Source organism: Lepidochelys kempii, chromosome 8 (genome assembly GCF_965140285.1).
Source record: "Lepidochelys kempii isolate rLepKem1 chromosome 8, rLepKem1.hap1, whole genome shotgun sequence".
Classification (NCBI taxonomy): domain Eukaryota; kingdom Metazoa; phylum Chordata; order Testudines; family Cheloniidae; genus Lepidochelys; species Lepidochelys kempii.
The window spans coordinates 53,998,137-54,016,394 of NC_136387.1; the positions used below are offsets into that span (position 1 = coordinate 53,998,137).

At 49.2% G+C, this 18,258-nt stretch overlaps 1 long non-coding RNA gene across 1 annotated transcript in view; it reads left to right on the top strand.

Moving 5' to 3' along the window:
• LOC140915935 (uncharacterized) overlaps positions 1 to 17,837 on the top strand; it is a 28,857-nt gene extending 11,020 nt beyond the window's left edge. The window contains exons 2-3 of the long non-coding RNA XR_012160327.1: positions 15,537 to 15,762; positions 17,383 to 17,837. This is a non-coding gene — a long non-coding RNA (uncharacterized LOC140915935). The remainder of the gene's footprint in view (positions 1 to 15,536; positions 15,763 to 17,382) is intronic.
• Positions 17,838 to 18,258: the final 421 nt, after the last annotated feature.

The window sequence follows — 18,258 nt, forward strand, 5'->3', positions numbered from 1 at the left end:
ACCAGCAGTTACAAGTTATCACCTAGCTTCTTCTAAGTAAGCACCTTTATTCTTAAGGTGAACACATTATAGAGAAAACATACTAAAAATGATAAAAGAACCTGCACGCATGGTCACCTCCCAACTCCAGCCTAGGACTCTGTTGGTTTCAGACCTTCAAAACCCACAATTGGGTTTCCTCTGTGGTTACAAGTTTATCCCTCTTAGACCCAGAACAGACACTGGGCAGATCAGCCATTCCTTTACATAGCTCGGGCCTTTGATCTTGGCCTCCTGTAACAGCTAATCACCAACAATGACCCTCTTCCCCAGGGCCTAACTCCAAAAGGCTGGGTGTTTTAATAACTGGAGTTTGGGAATTTGCATTAACCACTCCCTAGGAATTCCATACGGGTCTGGCACATTTTTCAATGTAGTCTTTTGAACTCCCAGTTCTCTCATCGGTCACGTCTCCCTGCTAGAGAGGTTACATACAGTCCCAACCCACAATAATACATAAACTAGTCAGGTCCTCAATACAATAGGGTATCCCAAAGACGCTGCAGGAAGTTGCCTTCTCTGTCACAGATGGCTTCCAGGGTGAGCTGGTCCTGGTGGACAACCTGCCCTTCCAGAACAAGCCCTTTAACAACCGCTTGCTCTCTGATTCTCTCTGCATATTGGAATCAATCCATTCCATACACGCCCCCCACACCCCGTCTCTAGGGGTTTTGAGCTCAGTCTGCAGCGATGCTGTGCGAAGAGCAACCAACGAGTGGCTAGTGTCTGAGTGGCTTAATCTCTGCCTGCTGGTGTCATTCTGCCCCGGGCATGACTGGGATGGGAGCAGCCAGGCCTCTAAGGGCTGGATTTGAGAAGAGCGTCTCTCCCAGTGTGCACCCAACACAGTGAGCTCTCTGGAAAATCTGGGCTACAGAGTCGCCCCCCTCCAGCAGGAGCGGGTGCCGCAACTCAGCCAGGGTCTGTGAAGCGGGCACCGTGCACAGCTGTGGTGTGAGTGAGCATCCAGGACTAGAGCTGGCTGGGAAAAGGGGGAGGGTTTTCCAGGGAAAAGTTTAGGGGGAAAATGAATCTTTTCCCTTTTTCCTCCCTAAACTTTCTGTGGAATTTTTTCATTGAAAACCCCCAAATTTGTCTACTTTCAAAACCACGTTTGCACCACCTGTGGGGCTCTCATCAGCCAGGCCCTTCGAAGAGCAGCTGGGTCCCCTACTGAGGAGAGCTGGCGAGCAGTGCTGCCTGCCGCCCATGGCACCTGCGAAGGGCCGAGGCAGCTTGTCTCCTTCCTTGGCTTGCCGAGAGCCCCATGGCACCTGCCCGCACTCCTGCCTCAGCATCCAGAAGAAGCCCCTCTCCTTCTTTGGCCTTCAGGGAGGTTCCCATCTCCTCTGGCTGGGAGGGGCTGACAGCAGCCTCCCCTCTCCTCATTGGGGCGGGGGTGGAGGGTGGGATCAGGTGCCCTCAGGCCATGCCATCTCTTAATCTCCTCCCCACTATACTCATTAGACTGGCAGGAAACAGCTGACTCCCCCTTCCAGCTCCCACATGTGCAGCGGGGGGCAGCGCAGATGCAAAGGGGGAGCCAGCTGCCCTTACACTGGGAATGGTGCCCCAGCCGTGGGGGGAGGCCCTGTTCACAGGAGGAATGGGTAGAAACTCAGGGAGCTCCTCTTTGCCTTTGCGACAGGGCCTGCCAGGGCCTGCTTAGCAATCGGGGGCTTTTCAGGCTCCCGGGGCCTCCTGCTCAGTTGGGCAGCTTGCGGGAAGGGGGAGCGCAGGCTGCTCTACCTCTGCCTGTGCTGAGACCACCCTGGGCCAATGGGCAGATTGTGCAGGGTGTTTGTGTCTCCTCAGCGCAGGGGATGGGAAGCCCCTGGTGGAGGTGAGAACAGCCCTGCTGCAAGGATGCTGCAGTACTGGGGTTCAGGTCTGTCCCAGCCCCATGCTCTTCTGCACCCAATCGCCTCCTTCCCGCCTCTGCTCTGCCCTTAGCCTACCCTGCCTGGGGCTGCTGTGTACCTTCCCCTGAGGGACGTACACCTGCTTTTTGGCCCCTTGGTGCCAGCCTAGCCAGCACAGGAACAACTCAGGCCCTGAGACTGCAACCTCCAGGTCAGAAAGGACTGAAGATGGGTCTGTGCAGGCAGCTGTTTGGTCAAAGCCTTGAGCAGAGCCGGCTGCTTATGTAAGACTCTGGCAGCGGGGCCAGCCATGCGGAAGCACATCACTCTGCCAGCAGGGCGTAATCATCTTGGATTTCTCTGTTTGCTCAGCAGCTTTCATGTGGTCCGGGAGCAGAAAGAGGGGGTGGGATTCCTGCACACTGAACTCCTCTGTTCCTCTCAGCAGGATGAACCGAACATAAAACCGCCAGCCCAACAGCCAATGCAAACCTCCCGTGCAATGCAATGCACTGCCAGACCCACCCAGGAGCAGCCACGTGGGGCCCACCCTCTCCAGGGGGAACTCAGGCTCTGGGGTCAGTCCATCCTTAGCTGCTTGACACTGTCCCACCAGTGATCCCTGTCCCATGGTTAGCCGGGCTTGGATTTTCCCATGCCTTCCCCTGCCATCTTTGCAACCCCTGATGGCCACGCACCAATAACTGGCCCCCCATTGGTTATAGTCCTGGAAGTGCAGGGGTGCAGTGCCCTGCAAGTAGTCATTGAAGCATTGTAACTGGTGGATGCTGGGGATGAGTTGTGTTCTTAGGAGGGCTCCAGATTCCTAACGGCCCAGTCTGCTTCCCAATAACTGTGAATGGGGAGGACACCCTCTGTTGGGTCAGAGGAGGGAAACCAGCCCCCACGCTGAGTCCTGGAGGGCTGCTTTAAAAAACAGCTTCGTGGAACTTTGGTCCTTTTGTGCCTGTCCTTTTTGAGGTCAGCTAGAGCACTGTGGGGTGGTCAGGGACAGGTCAAAGGCACCCAGGAATTCAATCAGCAGGTCTCAGAAGGCCCAGAGAAGGAGGCTGTGCTCTGCACAGACTAGTACCCCTATACTTGTTGGCTCAGGAAGAAGAGGAAGCGTGCGTTCCCCGTTCTGAACATAGCAAAACTCAGAAAGTCATTTCTGCAGCAGTCCCTTCAGCATGTTGTTAGCATTTAGGTCCGGATTGTGACCTGCCCCAATGTGTCCATGCTAGGGAGGCACACCCCTGCCCCCATGCAGCTGTGTTAGCATTCCCCAGAGCACATCTGCAGGCATAGTAGAGAAATGAGGGGCTCTGCACCCCGCCCGCCTGAGAAGATGGGCAGAGAGGGGAGGAAGATGGGCAGGGAATGGGCCCAGCTGTGGTCCACCCCACCCACCCATGTGCCAGCCGGCAGTGCTGAGCCAGTGTGATGGAAGCTGTAAGACGCATGCTGGAAAGCAACGTCCCTTCAGAGCAATGTGTGGGGAATTGAGGCTCAGTTCCTTCCTTTCACCAGCTCAAGCACCATGGGCTACACACTGCCCATAAACCAGGGTTGGCGCTAGGGCTTAACCTGTCCCTTAGTTTGTATAATCTCTGTTTATGCCCCATTTACTAAAGAATATTCATTATCTTGCAGTGGAGGGATAATTTCCCCAGATCTGCCCTCCTTTGAGCTCCCCAGCCCGGGTCTCACTAAGTACTGGACAGTGAGTCTGTGATTGCAGATTAGCTCCCTGGAAATCAGCTCTTTCCTGAGATGGTTGTTGGCTAAGCTCCAGAGGTGAAATCTTGGCCCTAGTGAAATCAACTGGCACCACACCCTTTGATTTCCGGAGGGCCCGGATTCCACCGCTGGAGTCTGCCTGGGTCGTGCAGGGGCCAGTGCCTGGTGGGGAGTCTGCCTGTTGCTTTTTTTTGAATAGCTCAGCGGATTTGCGAGCACCCCGCTGCCCTCTCAACTCTCATTTATTTCAGCTCCAAATGTAGCTAAATTCACGTAAACCTCCCATCAGCTCCTGTAGTGATGTATTCCTGAGAGCTGAACGCTGAGCTTTGCTGAAGTGGCCAGCACAGGAAAACGTTACTGAAGATAAAGAACTATACCCCAGTCCCACACCATTTTGCTTCGCTAATGATGCTCTTGTGTCTCATATTCTCTGTGCCACGTGGTGGCCCATGCTTGGTCCTTTGTAGGTACAGCAACACTGCCTGAGTCTAAGAAAGCTATAATTCTGCAGGTGAGCAGAACCCATCTGAAGCTTGATGTCATCCCAAAAGGATCTGCAAATGCAGCCCCTTTCACTGTGGCTGCACCCCTTCTTCAACATCCCCCCTCCCCTGCTCCAATGTTTCCGGCAAAAGAAACCTCATTGGAGTGAAAAATCCTTCCCTAAAAGAATCATTTTACTACCAGCAGGAGGTGAGATGCAAGGAGGAAAGTCAAGGGGATTTAGACTCCTAAATTCCATTAGGTCCTTTTGAGACTCCCAGCCCAAATATATATGACTGGCTACTAATATCCTATTCAGTGACTATTCATTCCCCTGCTACGCCTGCAAGGACACTGTCAAAGTATTTTTCAGAACTAGTTTTGGTTGTTTATAGTCAGGATGAGGGGGAAAGGGCAGAACATCTGAAGGCTAAGCTCAAATATTTGCCCTAGACCCCATTCTGCAAATGTTCAACCAAAATAACCTGCCCAAGGAGCCTAAATGCTACGTCACATACAAATAGCTCTGCTGAAATGTAGCCACCACCAGGTAGCATACTGCATAACAGTGGGGAGAAGGGGACATATGGCCAAGGATAGCAAGGCAAAGCCCTACTGTTTTGAGATGAGCTATAAGATTTTTAATGTCCACAAACAAGTGTGGAAGTGAGCACAGCTGAGCCTCTCAGCTGCTTATCCGAAGCTCTTGGGCTGGGGTTTTGTGAGAACTGGCTTTCTCATGGGATTTCCAGTGTTTGCTCACTGGGCTGGAATCCTCACAAGAGCAGCCTTTGCTCATGGCATTTGGGCATTTCCACGGCTGGCCCTGGTCAACGCTAGGAAGTGCCGAAGCACAGGGGATACTGTAGAAAACAAAAACCCAAAAAGGAAATGAAACCCATTCGAGCCTCCAAAACATTTCCATTTCAGGTGAGGGCTTTGTTCTTTCCTCTGTGTGTTCAATGGTTTGTCCAGCCCTTATGAATCAATGCAGTGTTATGCAGTGTCCCATCCAGTGAAGAGCTAGGATTCCATTGTAATGACTATGAAGGGGGTCTGGCTCCTGGACACAGACAACACCACATGGTTCCCTCTGGCTGTCTACCTTCCAGACTAACCAGATGGAGCTTGTGATGCTTATTGTACCCACATAGGGTCTCCCTCAGCCTGGGCCTGGACAGAGCAGTCGTGAAAGGGACTGCTGATCCCATTACCTCTGGCATATATACAAACAGATCAGTAGCAGAGGTGGACCTCCACTGCAAAGTGTAGAGTGGATCTAAACTTTCCTACTGTTCAGAGTGTTTGGATGTGGAGATTTTGCCCAGCCTTTCATAGAGATGCAGCCAACCAGGAACTTCTGATTTGGATCCAAACTTCCCCAAAGTTTGGGCTGTTTGGGCGATGACGCTGAGGGGTTAATCCAGATCCCATTTCTAATGAATGCTGAAGATCTGATTTATGTATGAATTGATATATATTAGTGATGTGGTCACGTGGAACAATGGAACAATCTGGCTGAGGCTCTAACTTCCATCTTCTCTGTATGTATATATATCTCTTCCTGCTATATGTTCCATTCTATGCAGCCGATGAAGTGGGCTGTAGCCCACAAGAGCTTATGCTCTAATAAATTTGTTAGTCTCTAAGGTGCCACAAGTACTCCTGTTCTTTTTGCGAATAACTCCATGGATTTTGTGAAAAGATCTGAAGAGAAAAAGATAGCTTGGCTTCTGATCTTCTCAACCTTGGATGGGTACTTCTGAAAAAAATGTAATTTTCAGTACTGCAGATTATGGGTTGTGTCAAGCAGGAAATCTTCTGGTTTTGAGCAAAAAATCAAGACACACTTTAAACCATGGCACCATTTGAGCTATAGACCAAACACAGACATAGCACTGAAGCAGCAGCCTTGACTCTTGTGATTATTGAGTGAATGGATTCCTTGCATTCTTTAATAGACATGAACCTGAGCTGCAAAGTGTGAACATGAGAGGAGCCTGCTCTCAGATTCAGGGCTGATCAGATCCAGGCTTTCAGTTGAGGTCAATCTCAACTGTTTAAAAATACTGCTCAAGCTACCAGCCGGAGATCTCTCCACTGCCATGTATCTAACCAGCATACATAAGCAGCTTCATTGAATTTGCTGGAAGGACTAGTTCCTCGTAAGTGAGAGGGCAGAATTAGGTTGTGAGATAATTATAATCAATGCAGTGGAACTGGATGGCTCTGGGGACTGGCTATTGGAGATAGTACTTTTTGCCTCTAGGTCACTGATCCAAGTCCAACACAGGTTGGTCCTGATTGGAAGTTGTTACCGTCTGTGGTTAAGCATCTTCGGTGTGAAGAATTGTCTACAATACACAAAGAACAGAGTCACAACTGGCTCTAACTGGCCTCCTTTTCAGCACTCTCAGCAGAAAGGCCAGAAGATAATCGAATGGGCCTGAAGACTGAGCTACTGTTCCATGCCTTGAGGTGGTCTCAGGGTTGATGCAGTGCAGTACAGTTATGCCATGCAGAACCTGTTCTGTGGAGAACTAAATTTGCCAGGTCTGTCAGCCAGGCATCTGTCACAAAAATTCACACCAAAAATTAAACACAAAACCCAGAATCCAGCCTGAGACCCCCCAAACGATGAGATGAGAATGCCTTTAAAAACTTGCAAGTTAGCACGCTACATTGCAAGTAAACCATAGGCATCGGACAAACTGGCAGGTGAAGGATGTGGGGTCTATAATATATTAATCCCATAATGCACTGGTTATTAGGGTTCTCTGTGTTCTTGCACTCTTAGTTTTAGCAACACAGCGAGGCCTTGTAGCAGACCATGTCATGGAAAACATTAAGAAACGCGTACACAGCTGCCAGGGAAGCGTGGTGGCTCTGCATGATATCTGTTCTCCACAAATGTTGGAGATGAGCGTTGGAGGAAGAATAGTAATTAATGGGAGGAGGTGAGGAGTTTCTTTCTTTTTCTCTGTGAGTGCTTAGTGATTGGTTTTCCAAGGTGAGTGTTGGTTCTAAACTCCAGATTGAGTGGATCTGCTTTGGAGCAGATACCACTCCATGAAGATGCCCCCCAAGAGCTAGAGAGATGCCTGACCAATCCATGGGTGCAATAAGCTTGAGGCTGACAACAGTCATGCCTCCCCACATTTCACCTTTAAAACTGGCAGCCACAGGCTCTGGACCCAATTCCCACAGGGAGAACAGCCCCATAACCAGAAAGGGAAAATGTTCTTCTGATTTCTTCTTGATGATGATTAATATCTCTGGGTGTCCTAGCTAGGAAAGAACATTCTTCTTCCTGGTGCTAATGTTCCCAGCTCTCGCCCTAGAGGGTTACGTGAGCCAACAGGACATTTATTTCTCTGAGAGTCTATTTGTTCAGTAATTAATACATAAAACACCCACCCCAGCTTCAAAGAGGTTTAATTAAAATCCTTTGGCTTTGGCCAGGTTGCAGGGTGAGTGAGAGGGGGTACGAGAGGGGGAGAAGGAAGAGGTCATGCTCACATGTCCTCCCAGGTGACTGACCACAGGGGTTTTCCTGAAGCAATCCAATTTGCATCTCAATGCAAATGAGTGAAGGGAAGGGAACATTTCTTAATTTTGTGGGACCTTTTTTTTCCTTTAGAAACTGAATCAAAAACTTGAATTGATTCAACTCCCTCCTCCTCTTCTTCTTCCTAGTCTCTCTGCTGCGGCCAAGCAGAAGATTATGAACTAATGAGGGGCTCAGATCCTGCCAACCAGAATTTGGGAGAGCTCCACAGGTTGTTTGTGTCCTAATGAGAAACCATGAATAGAAAGCTCAAGACCAAACACATATCTAAAATACCCTGTCCCGGTCCTAATGAGCAAACTCTGTGGACACCTTGATTTGTTTTCAAATTTATACAAATGTGCTGATTGTTACCTCTTCCCAAGGAGACTCCCAGTCACCATGACACATATCAGCCACCTGTCCTGTCTTCCCCTCTGGCCACAGGTGACCTTCCGTAAGATTTCTCATGCTTGCAAGTTTCATACTGTGATTTTTCACTGCCTTTAATTTACTCCTGAGGGCATTCTGAGCTAAAAAATTAAAAATTCTGTGCCAAAAAATTAACAATTATGAACACAATATTTTAAAATTCTGCGAGTTTTATTTGTCAATAAATAAATGCGGAGGCTCCAGCATGGCAGTGGGGAGCACAGGCCACTGGCTGCATGAAGGTGGGAGATCACCCTGCAGCCCCACCACCCCTGGGACACAGACTCAGTGGTGAGGCTGCACCCGACTCTGACTCAGCACAAGGCCTGGGCCTGCCCCAGAAACACCCTGGGGCCCTGCACCAGGTGTGAGGCAGGAAGGCTCAACCAGGCAGGATCCAAGTGTGAAGGGGCTCCGTGTGGGGTGAGAGGATCCTGTGTGGGACAATTTGGTTGCAGGCAGCTCAGTGCAGGGGGGTCTAGGTGTGGGGGGATCTGGCTGCACAGAGGCTCATTGCGGGGGTTCCAGGTGCAGGGGCCATGGGACTCTGTGGGAGCTTCCAGGTGAAGGTAGTTGGGGCTCTGTGGAGGGATCTGGTTGTGGGGGGTCCCAGTGGGGGGTTCTGGGTGCTGGGGGAGTGGGGCTTGGTGGGGTGGGGGTCTGGGTGCAGTTAGTTGGGGGTCAGTGGTGTGGTGTGGGAGTCTGGATGTGGGGGCTCAGAGTGGTCCAGGGGGTGGAGCATCAGGGGTGCGGGTTTGAGTGCAGGGAGCTCAGTGGGCGGTATGGAGGCAGGGGCTCCAGATGCAGGGGGCTGCAGATGCAGGGGTTGAGGTTCAGTGGGGTGGGGTTAAGGTATGGAGGGTTGGGGGTTCTGGATGTACCCAGTGAGGCTTGGCAGGGGTGTCTGGGTATGGGAGGTCTGGATGAGCAGGGGTTGGGTGGATGGGGGAGCAGCTCCCTGTACAGTGACCCCTCCCCCCAGAGTTGAGGCGTGATAGGGGCAGGATGCTGAGCTTCCTGCAGCAGGGGGAGGTTTCTGGGGTCTGATACAGCCCCAGACACTCCTTGCTGGGGAAGAGGAAGTCCTGTCCTCTTCTGCCTCCAGCCCCACGGGGGCTAGCAGCTGATCCCAGCTCAGGGGAGGAGCCCCTGCCTGGGGTGTTGCGTCTCCACCGGCTTTACCTCTCCACCGGCTGCTCTGGGTGCCTGAAATGTTGTGACTGCACGGCTAGGGAGTGGTGTGTGACTGCTCTTGCAGATTCCCTTTGCTTCCCTATCAGAAAGTCATTTTTCTGCAAGAAAGCAAAGAAGTCTGTGGGGGATATGAATTCTGCACATGCCCAGTGGTGCAGAATTTTCCCAGGAGTAATTAATTTAATGTATGGGGCAACCATGCAGGGACAGTGCAGAAGTGTTGCTGTGTGTTAGCTCCTACATGGGAACATGGTGTGATGAATCAATGACTATGTACATAGACACACCATGCTCACCAGCTAAAGCTAAATCATACATATGCAGAATGTGGAATACATTGTCTGCTCTCATTATAACTAAGCTTCTAAATGAGCTAAAGGAGGCTGTCAAGGAGTTATCACTAACAAGGATTGGAGCTTTCTGAGAGGATGCCATAAACCCCAAACACTTAAGCGGGTCTGATATTCCAGCCAGCACAGGGAAGTGCATGAATCATGGGATTCATGTATGACAGCTAATAGGAATTGCCATTCCTGAATAGATCAATGGTTCATCCAGTCCAGCCTCCTGCCTGAGAACCTGGTCAGGCTGGGTGCTTCAGATGATATAACTGAGAGCCTGCAGAGAGAGGTAAATAGCACAATTACAGGACACTGTTTGGATCCAAGAGGGAAATTTGTATTGGGATTCTGGCCTGTTTCTTACCCATTCTGTGCCTGCACTTTCTAAAACCCTTTCCCCATTGCAGTTAGTCTTGGGCCTTGTCTTATAGGGGGTCAGTCCTGCACCATCAAAATCAGGGGGAGTTTGATCCCAATTGGGGGCTGCTTCTGAATTGATGACCCTATAGCCATCCATGTCTTAGAAATCACATGAAGGAGGATGGCACATGGTCTGGCTAATGCGGAGCTAACTAACAGATTGACAATGAGTGTGATCCTGTGTACTCTATTAGCTTATTTCTTCAGGGTGCTTCTGCACTAATAATAATTAATAATAATTTATTATACTTAGGGCCAGCGTTTTCAAACTAGGACTCCTGTCATAAATATAAAGGGAAGGGTAACCACCTTTCTGTATACAGTGCTATAAAATCCCTCCTGGCCAGAGGCAAAACCCTTTCACCTGTAAAGAGTTAAGAAGCTAAGGTTACCTAGCTGGCACCTGACCCAAAATGACCAATGAGAGGACAAAATACTTTCAAATCTGGAGTGAGGAGGGAACAAAGGGTTCTGTCTGTCTGTGTGATGCTTTTGCCAGGAACAGATCAGAAATGCAAACTTTCCAACTTCTGTTAAATTAGTCAGTAATCTAGCTAGAAAATGCGTTAGATTTTCTTTTGTTTAATGGCTGGTAAACTAAGCTGTGCTGGATGGAATGTATATTCCTGTTTTTGTGTCTTTTTGTAACTTAAGGTTTTGCCTAGAGGGATTCTCTATGTTTTGAATCTGATTACCCTGTAAGGTATTTACCATCCTGATTTTACAGAGGTGATCCTTTTACCTTTTCTTTAATTAAAATTCTTCTTTTAAGAACCTGATTGATTTTTCATTGTTCTTAAGATCCAAGGGTTTGGGTCTGTGTTCATCTGTACAAATTGGTGAGGACTCTTATCAAGCCTTCCACAGGAAAGACGGTGTAGGGCTTGGGGGGATATTTTGGGGGAAGACATCTCCAAGTGGTCTCTTTCCCTGTTCTTTGTTTAAAACGCTTGGTGGTGGCAGTATACTGTTCAAGGACAAGGCAAAGATTGTATCTTGGGGAAGTTTTTAATCTAAGTTGGTAAGAATAAGCTTGGGGGGGGGTCTTTCATGCAGGTCCCCACATCTGTACCCTAGAATTCAGAGTGGGGAAGGAACCTTGACAACTCCTAAAATTATTTAGGCCCCATTCCTCCAATCACCTCTGGAGTCACAGGGGCAGACCCTTGTGCTCAAATGGAGCCTCACTGTTGTTAATTGAGTCTGCCTGCAGGGAACAACTTGCCCAATGGGGGCCTGAGATTGTAAGCCCTTAAGAGCAGGGACCGGTTCTTCCTAGGTGTTTGTACAGCACCTGGCACAACAGGGCCCTGATCTCAGCTTTGCTATGAGCAGCCATGTAAGAAGCAATCTTAAGAGACGGAGGTTATCATCCCCTTAAGGCAAACCTTCTCTAAACCATCACCCAAAACATACAGTGACCTCATGTTATTTTTGGAGGTTCACAATTTTCCAACTAAATATTTCCCCACAAGATTTCATTTCTGAGCTGCCTCTGCCCTCACAGATTCTGTCTGGAAGGAGAAATGCCCAAACACTGGGGGCAAGCTAGTTCTTATGGTATTTTCAGACAATCCGAAGTAATCTCACAAGGATATCTCTTCTTCCAAAACCTCCAGCCCAGGTTGGAATCCAAGTAGTTTGGCCGTGTGTAAGCATGGCAACTTTGCACCTCTGTAGTCCTGTCAACCCCAAGCGGATAAAATCATGAGCTGGGTTTAAAAGTGATATTTAAAAAAAAATTGGAGTTTCTTTTCTTTGCCTTTTGGTTTCTGAGCCTTTCGGGTGCACTCAGGTCATGTTTTCAATTTTTTCTCTGGAACCATGAGGGTTAGAAATTTTACTTTAAAAAAAAGAAGCTAAGATTCTCCCAAAATCACAGAATTCCAGGAGCTGGGGCTTTAATTAAAAACACCAAATATTGCAAGACACTCAATGAAATCATGGGCGTTGGCAACACTGAAGTCTCTGCAGCCTCTAAACTTTTGCATGCTTATGAGACAGGACCCAAGCAGGTCTTTCCATCATTTCTCTCTTCCCTGTGTTGCTATGCAGAAAAGGAAAGGGAAAGGGCTAATTCATGCCAATAGAGTCTAGTCTTGGCAGGGAAAATGTAAAGGACATTAAATAGCAACCCTGAATGAAAAAAACAAGGCACCTTCTCCATTAACCATGTCAGTGCCAATAGAAGGCGCCAACGCAGGAGCATGCTGAAGCTCTGGACCTTTAACACTGATGACTGGGAAAATTTATGAGCAATAAACCCAAATAAACTCGCCCCCCCTCCCCCGTAGGAGTGTAGTGAGGATTAATGGGACAGATCCTCAGCTGGTGTAAATCAGTGTAATGCCACTGACATCAATACAGGTACTTAGAGCCGGTGGAAAGTGGCTTTTTGAATGAAATGAACGTTTTCCTGGGAGAAAGTTTGTTTCACTGAAAAATTTTCATTTTTTTGACAAAAGCAAAAAACAAAAGCTGAAAGTGACTCTTTAGTTTGTGTTTCTCCCTTTCTTTCCCGTTCCCTTTTCCCCTCTTCTCAGTGGCAGCACTTTTGGTTTTCATTTTTTTGTTCAAAACCCGACTTTTCTGTTGGCAGAAAATCAAAGAGAATTTTTCCCAAAAAGTGTGTGTGTGGGAGGGGGAATCTTTCCACCCCTGTCCCATTAGCTACACTCGTCCCCACCAGTTATGGATATGGCCCCGTGTCTGCAGAGAGCTTGGAAGGAGGTCAGCGGTAGATATGAAAGTGTGATTGTTCTACTTCCAGCCACCACCCTAACACACAATAGCGACATTCAGCAGCACAATAGTCAGCAGGCCCCTTGTTCCCCAGAAAGATCCCCCCTCCCCCAAGTTCCTGCCATCTCCATGTCCTAAATTATGATCATAGGACCCGAGCAGCTGACACTCTGTCCCAGAACTCCGGAAGAGGCAAACTGGAATCCCAGAGCACAAAACAAGTGCTGTACATGTTCCAGCCCTGCCACCCCCCAAAACTCCTCACCCCCACCCCATTAATGTATTTCAAGTCTGCCCGGTAACAGTTAAACCGCCTCTCTTTCCCTCCACCATCCAATCAGCTTGCAGCCAGCACCCCGGGGCCTTTGTGTCCCAAGATGTATAATGCAAGCAGTTCTGGCGAAGCTTTGCAGGGAACAACATGTTTTCCTCCAGCTTTGCTTGTTTTCTTCAGCGAGGGGGAAGGAGGGGGCTGTGTGAAGTTGGAAGCAGCCCACATGTCCCTCCCCCCAGCCAGCTTCAGTCAGCCATTCTTTTGAGTTCTACACAGAAACTTCCCAATCTCCTTTTGAAATCAAGCAGGGACCGCAGCCAGATCTGTGTTCCCTGTTTATGAATTGACTCAGCAAGAGCCAGGGCCAGCACTGGGGGAGCGGGGAGGAGAGATTGAAAGAGGAAGGCAGGGATTGGCTCTCACCAGTTCTGCATCTGACCAGATCTTTAAGACTTTCCTGCCTGCTGTAGTCACCCCCCCACCACCTCCTGACTTTGCTGAACAGTCATTCTCTCGTCGCCAGCCTGGCACCGGCAGTAGGAATTGCTGCTCCCTCAGTAAACATCCCAGCATATAAACACACAGAGGGCCAGATCTTCAGCTGCTGTAAATCAACAGACTTCACCAAAGCTAGAGAGACTTACAGCAGCCAAGGGATCTGGCCTGGAAGCATATCATAGAAGTGTAGGACTGGAAGGGATCTCAAGAGGTTATGTAGTCCAGACCCCTGCACCCAAGGCAGGGCTATGTAATAACTAAACCATTCCTGACAGGTGTTTGTTCTTAAGAACCTCCAGTGATGGACATTTCACAGCATCTCTAGGCAATTTATTTCAGTGCTTAACTATCCTGACAATTGGGAAGTTTGTCCTAATGTCCAACCTCCTTTGCTACAATTTAAGCCCATTACTTCTTGTCCTAGCCTCGGAGGTTAAGGAGAACAATTTTTTACCCTCCTCCTTGTAACAACCTGTTATGTACTTGAAAGCTGTTACCATGTCTGTAGACCCAGGATCAGATATTAAGGTACACTTCTGCCTTCCCCACTTCCAATTCCTATGGCAGGGGAATGACATTCCGAGGTTGGAATACACACCAATGCCTAGGTTGTCTTTCCCAATAAACCAGAATTAGAAGTGGGGACCAGATCCTGAGCTGGCTTGAATTGGCAAAGCTCCACTGACTTCCTAGGAGTTCTGCTGGTTTCCACCAGCTCAGAATCTAGCCCCAGATATTAAGGTGCAGGCCTGAGTTCTTGTGAAGGATGAATAATAATCAGGTGTTATGAGGTACAGGTCTTTTGTGGGGAATGTGAACCTATACATACTGCATGTGCATCCAGACCTGAGCCTTATCCACCCTCACTCTATCAGGAACTAAGAGCTGGACATTTGGGAGCTGTGGCTGCCACTGATTTGGAAATTTCCACTGAAGTCATGGCATCGTATTTGCTGAGATGAGGAATTAATTGGGACTGGGAGAGCCCATATGCAACAATGTTCGTGTGTGATTGGGTTGTTTGTTTTTCTTAACTTTGGCAAGCGTAGCAGAGGGAAATAATTCTTGGATGTCAGAGAGCAGATTTTGTGTCTCTTATTTCCAGGCTAGCCAGTGGGTATGTGATCTGTATACAAGCCCTGGTGTCCTAGCTATGTGTTGATTTATGTCCCCACACCCTCCCTGTTCCCTCTGGGAGTTTGAAACAGGCTGTGCCCCTTGCTGTTCTGATGGGTAATTTAGGGCCAGTGTTAGGCAACTCCCATTACTTACGTTTGCAGGAGGTTCCGGCTAACTCCACTGAGGTGGCCACTCATTCGGGAAGTCACAGGATGTCCTGATTTCTGTGGGTCTCTCCCAGGGGGCAGTTAAGTCCCCCAAATCATTTTGGATGCCGTATTTTGTCAGCATGATGTAACGGTGTTGGGTCAATGCCTGGAGATACAAACATCACAGTTATTCTAGGAGAGGGCTGGATTTAGGGACCCAATGCTAATCTGAATAGGGGGAGACCAGAACCCTAAGGACCCTGCCTCCTGAGGCTGTTCTAGCTCTTGATCTGAGGTAACGGGCTGAGGAGGGTGCTGAGAAGGTAGATCCATTCCTGGATGATACCCCAGGAGCCTTGCGCCCTCCAGATGACGCCAACCCGACTGAAGTAGTAACTCCTGTGTACTGTGAAACAGCTACACAGGAAATCGGTAGACACATTACGTGCCGCACACAGGAAAGGGCGGGGGGAGTTTTGTAGGGGCTGCATGTGGAGTGCATAGAGAGGTGATGGGAAACCACAGTATTGCCATGTGGCTGATGTTGGGAATGACAAGAGCAGTAGGATAGGCTGTCCTCTGCCATCTTCTCTGGCTGCAGGTGGATGGATAGGGAAGGGATGTACTTGTGTCTGATATCTAACTATTCTCTCTTTACTAGTGAGCACTGACAATTGCTACATCTCTTTGCAGGCTGCAATATTGTGCCCGAGCAACAATGTTTCCTCTTCAGCAGTTCTTAGAAGTCAGTATCCATAAGTCTGTTTTCCAGTCAGCAAAACTCGGGTGCTTCCTGCTGCAATGCTCTTCCTCCTGTTGGTGCTTGTCTCTCTGCTTTCAACCCAGCACTGCCTGTTCAGATGAGCCCCCCACCAGCCAGCAGGGAGCCTCCTGCTGCGATATCTCACTCTGGTGTTAGGTAAGAGCTGTGTGTGGATTTTGTTTTCATAAGAGTGACACACCAAGAGGACTGGCCCCAGTCAGGGTGAGTGCAGGACCCAGACAGGCTCTGGTCACACATATCTTCCCCATCTCTGAAACACCCATGCCAGTCCAGTCCTGGGTTCCCTCCCACATGGCTGTTTTTGAATCTGAATCCTAACTTACAGAATGCTCCTGATATTCCAGTTCTGGGCTTCTGTGCAGCTCTGCAAAGGCTGACCTGGGTCTCTGACCAAGGACCAACCACAGCCCAGACCATGCCAGGAGAGCCCCTCGTAGGTTTTCCATCAGACCCCATATGGTACGTGCTGCAATGGGGCAGGGTGGACATTCAGTTAGCTGAGTAGATGTGCTCCTTAAAGTTGCCCGTGCTGGACCCAAACCTGCACCCACAGAAGTCAATGGGAGTTTGCTCTTGACTTAGACGGGAGCAGGATCAGGCCCACAGAGCACAAGATATTAACTAAGTAAAGGCTCCTCTGCAAGCTGAGAGGCAAGTGTCCTCTCCTAAAATATTTCTCCCCTCCCTGTGCGGCTGATGTAGCCTGACAGATGTGCACGCTTGTGTTAAAGTCACTTGAGCAGCACGCCCCCAGCCAGAAGGAGGGGCGTCTGGCACAGCCAGCTTGTGTTATATAAACTGTTTGTGTAGCATGTGCATGAGGCAGTGAAGTGGCCTGGAGGGATGAATTAGTTCAGTATGTTCCAAGTCAGCATTCCTGGTACTTCTCTGTCCCACACAAGTCCCATATGTTGGAATGTGTTTTGCCCCAGCTTTCTCTGCAAACAGGAAACAACAGTTCTGCTGCAGCCCTGTGGTGTGAAAGCTTATTGCCAGGAAGAGGAGGTAAAGTGCCTTCTTCAGTACAGTTAACACCCCGTCATATACCTCTCTTGTCAGGATGGTGGGCCTTGGTCAGCGTTTCCCCTGAGCGAGCAGGTTTCTCAAAGCTGTGCTTAGTGACAGGGTGAATACAACCTTTGCCAGCTCTCATTTTTTGATACTTGTGGGCTGTTTTCTCCTGGGTCCTGCCACTCCTGGTCCTTTTCCCCATGTTCCACCCTGCTGGTCTCTTTCTCCATGTCCCACTAAATGCCCCCTGCGCCCCCCTTCGTTGGAGGGAACATTGGCTTCTCCCCACCCCCTCCAGAACCCCGAGGATACACCCACCCCATTCTAGAACACATTTCCCCGACCCTTCACACCCACCCACCCCACCCACCATTCTAGAACACATTTCTACACACACACACACCATTCCAGAACACATTTCTACACACCCACCCACACCATTCTAGAACACATTTCTACACACCCACCCACCATTCTAGAACACATTTCTACACACACACACACCATTCTAGCACACATTTCTACACACCCACCCACACCATTCTAGAACACATTTCTACACACCCACCCACCATTCTAGAACACATTTCCCCGACCCTTCACACCCACCCACACCATTCTAGCACACATTTCTACACACCCACCCACCCACCATTCTAGAACACATTTACACACACCCACCCACCATTCTAGAACACATTTCCCCCATCCTTGAGCTCTCTCCTATTGTTCCTCATCCTTCAGCCACAAACGTTACTTTCTTTGGAACCCCTGAATGCTCTCCTGAATCAGCCAGAAGAGGGTGCTGTGAAGCAATGAGAAGCGCTCCCTCCACCTATGGACTGAACACACTGCCTGCACGTATCCCCCCCACCCCCTGGCCAGGATCCAGAAGGGAACACGAGATAGGGATAGGGACTGGGAATTCAACTGGCATTTCCTGTGGAAACACTGAGACCACCATCAAAGCTGACCCAGCAATTTCACCATTAAAACTGCTGTCCCGCTTCTTCTGCTGCCTCTCTAGCCTGTTTATGCAGTGCCGGTTGACATTGTGCAAATGAGTATGACTGAGGCGTGTTAGTGAGTGCTGGTGTAATAGTGAGATCTCACCAAAACCCAATTAACAGGAGAGAAAAGCAAGCTCAGGCTGACTCCTGATAGCAGCAAAGCAAAACAGCAGCAGTGAAAACCCCCAGCTGCTGAATCCCAGAAGCCTCTGGCCTTGGATTCTGATCTGATGATGATGGCAGCCTCTGAGTCCCATTCTTGCCTTTGTCCTGGGCTCCTGTTCTAATAGGCTGGTTTCCTGGTGTATACCATTTGCCCTGGTAACCCGACCCTGCCTTCAAAGGGGAAAAGAAAGAAAGAGCTTGAATTGCCACTATCGAGGAAACCACAGCAATAAATACCCACGGCGCTAATGCAATTCCTGTTTGTCACAACAGTATGATGGGTCAGGAGTGCTGGCCCGTCTTACCATTTTCCAGTGTAGACTGGGCCAGATGCTGAGATTCTTTTCAAGTTGCTGAACATTCCCCCTCGGCTTGGGTGAGTGGATCAATGAGCGGGAGTCCAGGGGGCAGAATCTCTCCAGCTTTTTGGTATGAGGATTACACA